The sequence below is a fragment of the Hypanus sabinus genome, unplaced genomic scaffold (assembly GCF_030144855.1).
Source record: "Hypanus sabinus isolate sHypSab1 unplaced genomic scaffold, sHypSab1.hap1 scaffold_379, whole genome shotgun sequence".
Taxonomy (NCBI): domain Eukaryota; kingdom Metazoa; phylum Chordata; class Chondrichthyes; order Myliobatiformes; family Dasyatidae; genus Hypanus; species Hypanus sabinus.
Genome location: NW_026781271.1, coordinates 175,763 through 187,748, shown reverse-complemented (window position 1 = coordinate 187,748; position 11,986 = coordinate 175,763).

Below are 11,986 nucleotides of genomic sequence, written 5' to 3'. Positions count from 1 at the left end.
TGACATCTTTCCTTTCCAAAGAAATTTCCTTCCATATTTATTCAGTTCTTGAAAAAAATCTTCTGAGGTAATTGTATTGGTAAAGTTTGGAATAAATATTGCAATCTAGGAAATATATTCATTTTTACAGCATTAACTCTACCTATTAATGTTATTGGTAACATCATCCATTTATCAAGATCCTCTTTTATTGTTTTTAATAATGGCAAATAATTTTGTTTATATATTTTTTTTACATCATTATCAACTCTAATACCTAAATATTTTATCCATTTATTGACCATCGAAATTGAGTTACTAATCGACGTTGATTATAATTTCCTTTGGTAAGGGGTAAAATTCCACTTTTATCCCAATTTATATATCCTGTTACTTTCCCATATTCTTCCAATCAAAAAGATAACCTTTGCAAAGATTGCAATGGGTTTGTTAAATAAATCAAAACATCATCAGCAAATAAATTAATCTTATAATCTTCTTGATTAACTCTGAGGCCCCTATTGTCTGAATCTGTTCTAATTAATTCAGCTAATGTTTCAATTGTCAATACAAATAAAGCAGGTGATAATGGGCATCTTGTCTAGTTGACGTCGTTAAGCAAAATGGTGTTGAAATCTGAACATTTGTACCTATTTTAGCTTGAGGATTAGTATTTAAGGTTTTTATCCATTGTATAAATATTTTCCTAACTCATATTTTTCCAATTACTAAGCCCCAGAATTCCAAGGGCACTAACAGGAACCAATGGCAAGTACGTGGACACGGATTGTAAATGACACTAGAAGACACTAGACACCAGGATATGACAGCACAATACAGACCCTTCGACGCTCGAGTTTGAGCCAAACCATATATTTCTTTCATTCATTTGCCTGTGCAAGAGGCTCTTAAATACCCCTAATGTTTTAGCCTCCACCACAATCCCTGGCAAGTCATTCCAGGCACTCACAACCCCCTGTGTAAAAAAAATACCCCTGATGTCTCCCATAAACTTCTCTCCCTTAACATAAATGTGTATGTATGCACTTTGGTGTTTGCTATTCGTGCCCTGGGAAACAGGTACTGGCTAGCACCTTATCTATGCCTCTCATAATCATGTAGACCTCTATAAAGACCCCTCTCATCCTTCTATGCTCCAAAGAAAAAAGTCCCAGCTCTGCTAACCATGCCTCATAACACTTGTTTTCCAATCCAGCCAATTTCCATGTAAATCTCCTCTGCACCCTCTCCATAGCTTCCACATCCTTCCTATAATGAGGTGACCAGAATGGAAAACAATACCCTAACTGTAGTCTCACCAAAGTTTAGTAGAGTTGCAACATGACCTCTCTACTCTTGAACTCAATCCCCCTATTAAAGAAGCCTAGCATCTCATAGGCCTTCTTAACTATTCTATTAATCTGTGCAGCGACCGTGAGGGATGAATGGATTTGAACCCCAATGATCCTCTGTTCATACACACTCTTAAGTAACCGACCATTAACCCTGTACTCAGCCTTCTGGTTTGTCCTTCTAAAATGCATCATTGCACACTTAATCGGATTGAACTCCATCTGCCACTATTCTGGCCAACTCTGCTTCCTGTACATACCCTCTTGTAACCTTCTACAACCTACATCTCCATCCACAACTTCTCCAATCTTCGTGTCATCCGCAAACTTACTCACCCATCCGCCTGGGTCTTCATCCAGGTCATTTATAAACATCACAAAGAGCAGGGGTCCCAGGACTAATCCTTGCAGCACTCCACTAGTCACCGACCTCCAAGCGGAATACTTTCCTTCCACAACTCCAGTAACCATTCTTTTAATCCAAACAGCAAGGATCCACTGATCCCATGCCTCATGAATTTCTGGATTAGTCTCTCGCGGGGTACCTTGTCAAATGCCTTGTTAAAATCGATGACGACGGCATCTACCACCCTACCCTCATCAATTTATTTTGTTACTTCTTCAAAAAACTCAATTGGGTCCGTGAGGCACGATCTTCCCTTCATAAAGCCAGGTCGACTACCCTTGAGTAGCCTGTACTTCTCCAAATGCTCGTAGATCCTATCCTTAAGAATCCTTACCAATGGTTTGCAGACCACCGACGTAAGACTCACTGGTCTATACCAGGTCTCACCAGGTTTCTCTGTTACCTTTTTAAACAAGGAAACTACATAAGTCGTTTTCCAATCCTCCGACACCTCCACTGCAGCCAAAGAGGATTCAAAGATCCTACTGCTCCAGCGATCTCTTCTCTCAATGCCACAGCAACCTGGGGTATATCTCGTCCGGACCTAGGGATTTGTGGTTTTTAAAAAGATCCAACACTTCTTCTTCCTTAATCTTCACATTCTCCAACACATAGGCCTGTTCTATTTCGACCTCACCCTGATCAAGATCCTTTTCACTTATGAATACTGAAGCAAAGTATCCATTTAGTAACTCTCCAACCTCCTGAGCCTCCAGGCCCATGTTGACCTCTTTATCCTATCGAGGGCCCATCTTCATTCTTGTCATCGTTGCTCTTCACATAAGCATTGAACACCTTGGGGTTTTCCTTAATCCTAGATGCCAAGGCCTTCTTATGCCCCCTTCAAGCTCTCCTAAATCCTTTCTTAAGCTCCTTCCTGGCTACCCAATATTTCTCATGAGCCTCTCCTGCTTCCTGCTTCTTGTATCTAACATATGCTTTCTTCTTTCTATTGACGAGTTGCCTCACATATTTTGTCAGCCACGGTTCCCTTTTCCTACCACTTTTCCCTTGCCTCAGTGGGTCAAACCTATCCTGAACCCAGCACAAGTGTTCCCTAAACTTCCTTCACATTACTTCTGTGCTTTCACCTTTGAACATCTGTTTCCAATTTACTCCCAATAGTCCCTGCCTCATCCCTTCAGTTAGCCATTCCACAGTTAAGCACTTTCCAATTACCTGTTTATCCTTTTCCATAGCAATGCTGAAGCTAAGGGAGTTGAGGTCACTCTCACCAAAATGCTCTGCCACCTGATCAGGTTCATTACCTATAACTAGATCCAGTATGGCTTCTCCTCTCATCAGCCGGTCCACATACTGTATCAGGAATCCTTCTTGAACACACCTGACAAATTCAGCCCCATCTATCCCCCTTGCAGTCAGGTGGTGTCAGTCAATATGAGGGAAGTTGAAATCACCCATAACTACAACCCTGTATTTCCTGCACCATTCTATCTGCCTGTTTATCTGCTCCTAGGTGTCCTGAGGGCTATTTGGTGGCATATAGACTACTCCCAGCACACGTGATTGTTCCCTTTCAATTTCTGACTGCCACCCACACCGACACAGTGGACTCTCCCTCTGCAGCGTCCTCCCTTTCCTATAGACGTGAAACTATCCCTGAGCAGTACTGCTACTTCCTGCCCCCCACCCTATTCCTTTGAAAACACCTCAACCTCGGTACCTCCATCAGCCAATGCTGTCCTTCCTCCAGCCAGGTTTTAGTAACGGCCAGTGCCATAACTCCACATACTGATCCATGCTCTAAGTTCTTCCACTTTATTCGTAATACTCTCAGCATTGAAATAGACACATTTCAACCCCTCTGTGGCTACATTTATGTTTTATCGTCTGCCTGACCTTCCTCACCAACTCAGAACTCATAGCATCATGCCCTTGTCCTTGTATCCAAATCTCTGCACTCACATTCTGATTCCCACCCCCTGCCAAACTAGTTTAAACCCTCTCCAACAGCTCTACCAAACTTGGCCGCCAGGATATTGGTTCCTTTCCTTTTCATGTGCAGCCTGTCCACTTTGTACAGGTCATACCTTTCCCGGAAGAGATCCTAATGTTCCAGAAGTCAGAACACATGTCCCCTGTACCAACTCTTCAGCCACCCATTCAACTGCCATGACTTCCAGTTCCTACCCTCTGCCTCATGGCACAGGCAGCAATCCTGAGATTACCACCCTTGCTTTTTAACTTTTGTATTAACTCTCTGTATTTACTTCTTCAGGACCTCATCTGTACTCTGTAAAGGCTTCCCCTTTATCCTTAAACTGTGACCCCTCGTTCTGGACTTCCCTAACATCCGAAACAATCTTCCTGCATCTGGCTTGTCCAATCCCTTTAGAATTTTATACGGTTCAATAAGATCCCCCCTCAATCTTCTAAATTCCAGTGAGTATAAGCCTAGTTGATCCAATCTTTCTTCATATGTCTTTTAGGACCGAGATGAGGAACAACTTCATCGCACAGAGAGTGCTGAATCTGTGGAATTCGCAGTCACAGGAAACAGTTGAGGCCAGTTCATTCGCTATACTTAAGAGGAAGTTTGATAAGGCCCTTGTGGCTAAAGGGATCAAGGGGTATGGAAAGAAAGCAGATACAGGGTTCTGAGTTGGATGATAGGTCATGTGAATACTGAATGGCGGTGCAGGCTCGAAGGGCAGAAGGGCCTACTCCTGCACCTATTTTCTATGTTTATATGTTTGTGTTGATTAATGGCGCAATGGACAATGTAATGGCGGAGTAGTCTTTGAAACGAATTGCTGTCGCAACAAATGGCAACTGTTTCCGAGTTAAAGATAGAAAGCAATTTACAAGAAAATGTGAACCACACAGATGGACAACACAGTTAGCCGTACAAATCGTGTTCAAAGTATGAGAGGGAAAAGCGTTTTATCAGCGCTGAGATATTATTAAAGCAGCCGAGGGCGACGCATCAGTACGAGTTCCACAATGGATGCAGGCTGGTGAGCAGCCCACAGTGATGATAACAGTCCTGCACATCGCACATCAATACCAGATCCACGATTTACACAGATAGGCGTGTCATCCTCCTGTGATAACAAATCATTGTTAACATTTCCATCATAGAAACCGACGTGAGAATTTCACGAGGCAACCGGGGGCTACACATTGGTACAAGTTTCACAGGGGGTGAAGAATGGTGAGACTTTGTTTTTCCAATAAACCGCGGGCCGCTCACCGGTACGAGCTCCACAACATGCAGAGAGTACGTTGGTAGTTTGTACTTCAGGAGAAGAAGGAAATGAGATTGAAATGTGAGCTTGAGCACACCCTCTGAAGTATCATGAGTATCACGAAGATACACGTTATTACTGCACATTATCATGAAGATAAACACTATTACTGCACATTATTATGAAGATGCACAATATTACTGCACATTCTCAAGAAGATACACACTATTACTGCAGAGAAATAGGCGCCTCTGTCCATCTAGGTCGTCCGTCTCCCCTGCATTTATCTGCACCCTCCGTCCCGCTTCCATCCACGAACCGACACAACCTTCACTGTAATGATGCAATTGAATCAACCACTTACCGCTGCATTTTAGCTTTCTCCTCAAAACTATGAACTCCATTCAAATCATAGAAATCTACTGCACAATTACAGGCCCTACTGTCTACAAAGTTGTGCCAAAAATGTAACCTACTCTAGAAACCCCCCAGTCTTTCCAGAGGGCATAGCCTTCTGTTTTTTTCAAGCACAATGTAACTATCTAACAGGCTGTTAAAATACCCTTTTGTATCCGTTTTCAGCACGATGTGCATCCCATACACAAACCACTCTCTGTGTGAAAATCTCACATTTGGTATCCCCTCTATACCTATTTTCAAGGACCTTACAACCTTGGCCTCCTTGTGTTAGCCATTTCAGCCCTGGGGGGTGGGAGAAAGCTCTAACAATCCACGCGATGAACGCCTCTCATCACGTTATACAGCTCTATCAGGTCACCTCTCATTCTCCCTCACTACAAGGAGGAAATGCCAAGTGCACTCAACCTGTTCCCCTCAGGTAGGTCCTCCATTCCAGGCAACACCATTGTGAATCTCCACTGCACTCGCTCTCTAGTATCCACACACCCTCTCTATAGTGTCTATAGTATAGTCCCTGGATGGGGAAAATCTGCGTGCATTCACCCTGCTTCATTTCTCAACCCTGACTGTTCCCCTCAGCCTGTTCCCCTCAACCTGTTCCCCTCAGGTAGGTCCTCCATTACAGGCAACACCATTGTGAATCTCCTCTGCACTCGCTCTCTAGTATCCACACACCCTCTCTATAGTGTTTGTAGTATAGTCCCTGGATGGGAAAATCTGCGTGCTTTCACCCTGCTTCATTTCTCAACCCTGACTTTCAAATTATCGCTGCACTCTTTTAAGCTTGCTGATATTTCAAAACTGTAAGTCGGTGGCCAGAAAAGCCCACGATGTTCTATCTATGACTTCACCAACGTATTTTTCAGCTTCTACATAACGTTCCAACTCGTATACTCCGTGATCTGATTGTGTAGGCCAATGTGATGAGAGCTCAGTCCGAGCCGATCTGCCCGTGACGCCGCTTTCCTGGAGTTATCGATCTGTATATTCAGGTCTCTTTTTAAATACCGCACACTGAAGTCCACCCATTTAATATGTGCGCCTTAGCGCCTCTGCCATTTTTTCAGCACATTTCCCAAGTAGTCAACATCAAGCAGCAAGCCTGGATAGAGTTCCTGGCTGGAACAGCGCTTCCAAACTAATATTCGTCCGAATTCTTGTCTGATTCAGTTTTCTCCATCGACATCTAAGTCATCAACTGCATGATAAATAACAACTTGCCTGTCACCAGTCATTGCAGTCGACTTGTCAGAATCAAAACATCAGCCATCCATTTTCTGCTAATCGAGAACAGGTCAACCAATCCGTATACCAGCCACATCTAAATTCGTTTGGGTCGGTAGCTTTTTATTATCAAAGGTCCATGGAATATCACTCTCTATCTTTTCCATATGCTCAGAAGAACATACGGACAATGTGTTTTATTTTGATACATTTCATCAGGTGACATTGTGAATTTCGATTTTCCAACGACTCAAAATGACTAGAACAAGCGACAGAAAAAAGGTCCCTATCTTCCCCCTCAATAAAGTATACTCCATTTCACCTGCCATGCTAATGTCCCTCCCTCAATGTCACAAGCGACTGTACACCGCCGCATTTGATAAAGTAAATCTGTTTGAAGTTGATTGTCAATGTTGATTGTTCAGGATTATTGTACAACACTGATTATAAAATGTCCCATTTCAGCAGTTGAAGCCAGGTATCTTGGAAAGGACATTGGCAGTTCATAATTTGTTTTGTTTATAAGTTAATGTCTTCTAACATCCCATGGGGATACTAATTTATGGCACGCTGACAGAGTGAGAAAAACACTTTAATGTAACTGTTTGTGTAGCTGGTTGTCCCTCATGCGACAGATATCATAACCACACTAATTGCCGCAGTGGAATTATTCTGAATTATATATAACTCTGTAAAGTCTGGCACCGGTCCATATGAGCAACGGGATAATTCCGTACGACTGAACGCTGCTTCTGACGGAATATGGGATATCCAGCGATTTACTACATCTCGGCCGTTTTCTACCCTACACTTGTCGCGATCGGTATCCCCGGTAATGTACTGGAGCTGGTCACTATATGTATGGTCCCGTCGTCTCTTGTTTCGTTCCGCTGCATTGTTTGTACTTTTACTGAGCACAGATTCTGCCTTCGTCTGAAATGTGTTCCCAGAATTGAGGATTCAAGCATCTGATAGTCTTGTTTTTCAGCTTCTAGATTTTTTTTTCTCAGTGCGGCTTTTTATTGCTTTTGTCAATGACGTTTGTACCGATATTGCCGTACTTCCATAATTTCACCTTGCTTGACACTCAGATCTTTTCTTCCATAAAACGGTAAATTAAGCACGAAATCCCATGATTTCTCAACAAATAAATATTTCAGCTATTCCGCCTCAAATAATCGAAAATGATGTTGTTTATGGAGCGATCGATCTTCACCGATACTTCAGACGTGGAAATCAGTTCTAATCTGTCGGAAATTCACCAACCCACTGGTAATTCTGTCCATTATTGTCCAGCCGGTGTGCACAGACAGAGTCCACACAAATTGAATTTCTGTTTTTCAGTTCCAAAAGAAATTATACCCTTCGTAGCATTGGAAAAATGGTGGACATTCAGTCATTTGCAGCTAACGATATTTCTGTGTTGATATTTTTCTCTCTCTCCAAATTTCTTGTAGTTAATTTAACGGCGATTGTGATCCTATCTCGGGGAAAATGCGGACTCTCCAAATGCATCACCCGTTACCTGGTTGGAATGGCAACTGCGGATCTGATGGTGGTTATAGATTTAGCCTTACTGGATCGGACCAACAATATCTACATTTATTCCAGATACCTGCTGATCACTCCTGTATGCGCAGTGATAACTGCGTTATTTGTTGTGACCAGGGACTGCTCTGTTTGGTTTACGGTCAGTTTTACCTTGGACCGTTGCATCGCAATATGTTGTCAAAAGCTGCGTGAGCGATACTGCTCCGAGAGAACAGCAACCGTGGTTATGTTGACAGTGGTTTTAGTGAGTTGCGGGAGAAGCGTTCCGTTTTACTTTACTGTTGAACCATACCTCGTCATCGACAACATACCGTGGCGTTGCGTCCTCACAGAGGAATACGCTACTTCACCAGTGTGGAAAGGAATCGAATTGCTGGATAGCATTTTAACACCTTTGCTACCAATCGGTTTAATTCTTGTCTTCAATGTGTTCACAGTAAGACATATAATTGCGGTAAATAGAGTCCGCAGAGGACTTCGGAAGAGCAGCGATAATCAGAAAGATATCGAGGTGGAAAACCGCAGAAAGTCGATGATTTCATTGTTTGCAATTTCCGCTAATTTCATAGTATTCTGGATGCCCTATGCAGCTCATTCCCTGAAATGGCAAAGGGTAAATTACTTTTACGAGGACAGATATTTGAATTCCCCGGTATATATACTACAGCAGATGGGGTTCATGTTGCAAACTCTCAGTGTGTGCACCAATACTTTTATCTATACACTGACACAGAGGAAATTCAGACAAGAGCTGAAGGATGGAACGAAGTATGTTTTTACATTAAATGGTCATCTGTGTAGATGACACCCACCCTAAATGCAATTTGGGGTTTTATTTAGAATTAAACAGTTACAAAAAAACAGTAGACTTGACAAATATGTCATAAATTCAAACAATCATGTGCCTGGATATCCCAAATGAATAAATTCTGAACTATCAGAGAGATTTGACAATTATCTGGGAAACGTTCCTGCAGCATAAAAAATCAGAATCAGCAGCCTCCGCGGCAGGGTCATCCCCAGGCCATCAGACTGATTAACTCATGCTGATGTGTGTTTATTTCTTTGTTACATTGACTGTTCTAATTATTATAAATTACTAGGGTGGCGCATTACGCATTTAGACAGAGGCGTAACGTAAAGACTTCATGTATGTGATGGATGTAAGAAACAAAGACAATCACAAGGGCAGGAATGACTTCCGGAAATCTCGGGGTTCGATATTTCAAAATATCGTGCAAAAGAGAGTAAAGAGAAAACCTTTGATCCACAGGGTCAGTGTGACAGTATCATAGCTGCGGAACGGGTGGATACTGTGCTAGTATCGTATGTTAATAGACTGTGAGTAGAACTCAGAAGTAAGAAGGCAAGAAACACTCGTGTGAAAGTATTCTGTGAAGAAACCGCATTACCGAAAAGAAAACAATACACGGTGACAGCGACAGATCGGGAGATAGATTTTGATCTTATGCCGGGAAAAGGTAACGCAGCATAAAAGCCAGGACCAATAGTCTCCGGGTCAGCTTCATCCCCCAGGCCATCATACTGATGAACTCACGCTGATTTGAGTGTATCTCTATGTTATAGTTATTGATCTATTTATTATAAATTACTATGGTTGCGGAATGTCCCTTGAGATGGCGACGTAACCTAAAGATTTTTACTCCTCGTGTATGTGAAGGATGTAAGAAATAAAATCAATTCAATTGCAAAGGAAGGAATGACTTCCGGACTTTTCGGGGTTCAGATGTTTCAAAATGTTCCTAGTCGGGTAAAAGAGAGTAAAGGGAAAGCTTTTTAAACATAAGGACAGTGTGACAGTATCGCAGCTTCAGAAAGGTAAGGCACTGTGGTGGGATTGTATGTTAATCGACTGTGAGTAGAACTTAGACATAGGAAGGGAACAAACACTCGTTTGAGGGTATTCGGTACAGAACTCCCATCACCACGAAAACAACACACAGGGACAGTGACAGATCGGCACATAGATTTTCCAACGGTTTTTATATTAACACAGCGGTCGTCACAGGCAACTTAAACTTCATTGATATTCATCGGCAATTCCTCTGTTTAAAAGATTTAGATGTGACTGAATTTCTCAGTTTGGACGGGAAGGTGACCCGGCAGAAGTAGCGGACAGGCGGACGAGTGAACAGTACATCCTGTGCTAATACTAGAAAGTGAAATTCATCAGGTAACCGATATCTCCGCGTGTCTGCATCTCAGAACATTAGAGCACAGTTATTCCACCTACCTTACACTGGGATGGCATGAGACAATATGGAATGTACTTAATCGATACTATTGGGTAGGAGCGTGGGAGCCGAATTAGGGAAGCGATTTGTTCCTTCAAATGAACAAGAGAAATATGGAGACTGTTAATGGAGCACTAGATTGAGGTTCAGCATTGGCTTGCTTCATTGGGGCGGGGATGGGATGGCAGCGTAATGTAACCCTGGTTGAAACGTGATATGGAACACCTCTCCAAAACGAATAAAGAAACATACTTGATGCTCTGGAAGAAACGATCAAGCAGGGCGTGAAATTCACAATGTAACCAGTAGGGATTTATTAACGGATTTAGAAGAATTAAAAGGGGAAATGAGAAGGCATGGGAGGGCCGAATTAAGGTAGGTGACAAACAGGAGTATGATGCGAGAGAGTGTGGGAAACATAAGAGATAAAAAAAGGAAACGTGCATGGAATGCAAGGAGGCAGTGAAAATCCTTGATGATACTTTGATTCGGTATTCACCAGTGAGTGAGACTTTGATGAATGTGGATACAGCGACAAAAGGAAGGTTTGCTGAGGCATGCAGATGCTTAGAATTATGAGGTAGAAAGTGGAAATACATGAATATAAACCGTTTCCGGTGCTAGACGGTATGTAATCCAGGTAATTAGAAAAAGCGAGCGGAGATATTCCTGGGCTTTTGGACATTACATTTGCGTCATCACTGGCTACTATAAGTTGTACGGGAGGTTTGGAGAATGGAAAATGTTATTTGTTGTTCAAAAAATGCAATAGAGATAGTCTTGAGAATTACAGGTCAGTGAGTCTTCGGTCAGTATAGGGCAAGGTACTGGAAAGGCTTCTTTGAGGCGGAATTTATGGAGAACCGTATTCTTTTTGGAGATAGTCAGTATGGTTTTGTGTCCCTTTTGAGCCTGAATAAATCCCATGAAACAGTAGAAAATAAGGAGATGAAACATAAGATTCGATGTGGGGTATATGAATTGTGTAAGCTATTAGACTGAGTTCCCGAATGTGCACAATTCCAGAAAATCAGTTTGCCTGGGATCTAGTGAAATCTGGCTGCATAGATTCAGAACTGGCTAACCAAGGGAAGACCGATGAGGTAGTGCATGGAGTTTACTCTGCCTGGAGGTCAGAGGCCAGTAATGTTCCACAGGAAAATATTAATCGTCAGTACTGTTACGTATTCAGGCAACAATAAATATATATGTTCGGCAAGGGTTTCTTATAACAAACAACACGTTTATTAAACACAGAAAACAAACCCCCCAAAAGTAAACAAACACTACCGTAACCGGAAACAGCTGCTGAGCGGCAGCCCAAACAGTTCTTAAAGTGATATTCCAAAAACAGTTCTTAAAGTGATATTCCAAAAACAGTTCTTAAAGGTGGTATTGCCAAAAGTTCGATATGCTCACAGTTCATTTAAAAGGAGAGACTTTACAGGATGATTTAAATTCTCTTTCACGTCGCTTGCTTCGATCCCCGACGTCGATCTTCCCACGAAGAATTTACGAAACGAAACGGCTTAAAGGCACTGACCTTTCCTTCTCCACTACCTTCAATCCTTTCTAGTTAAACCTAGGGAT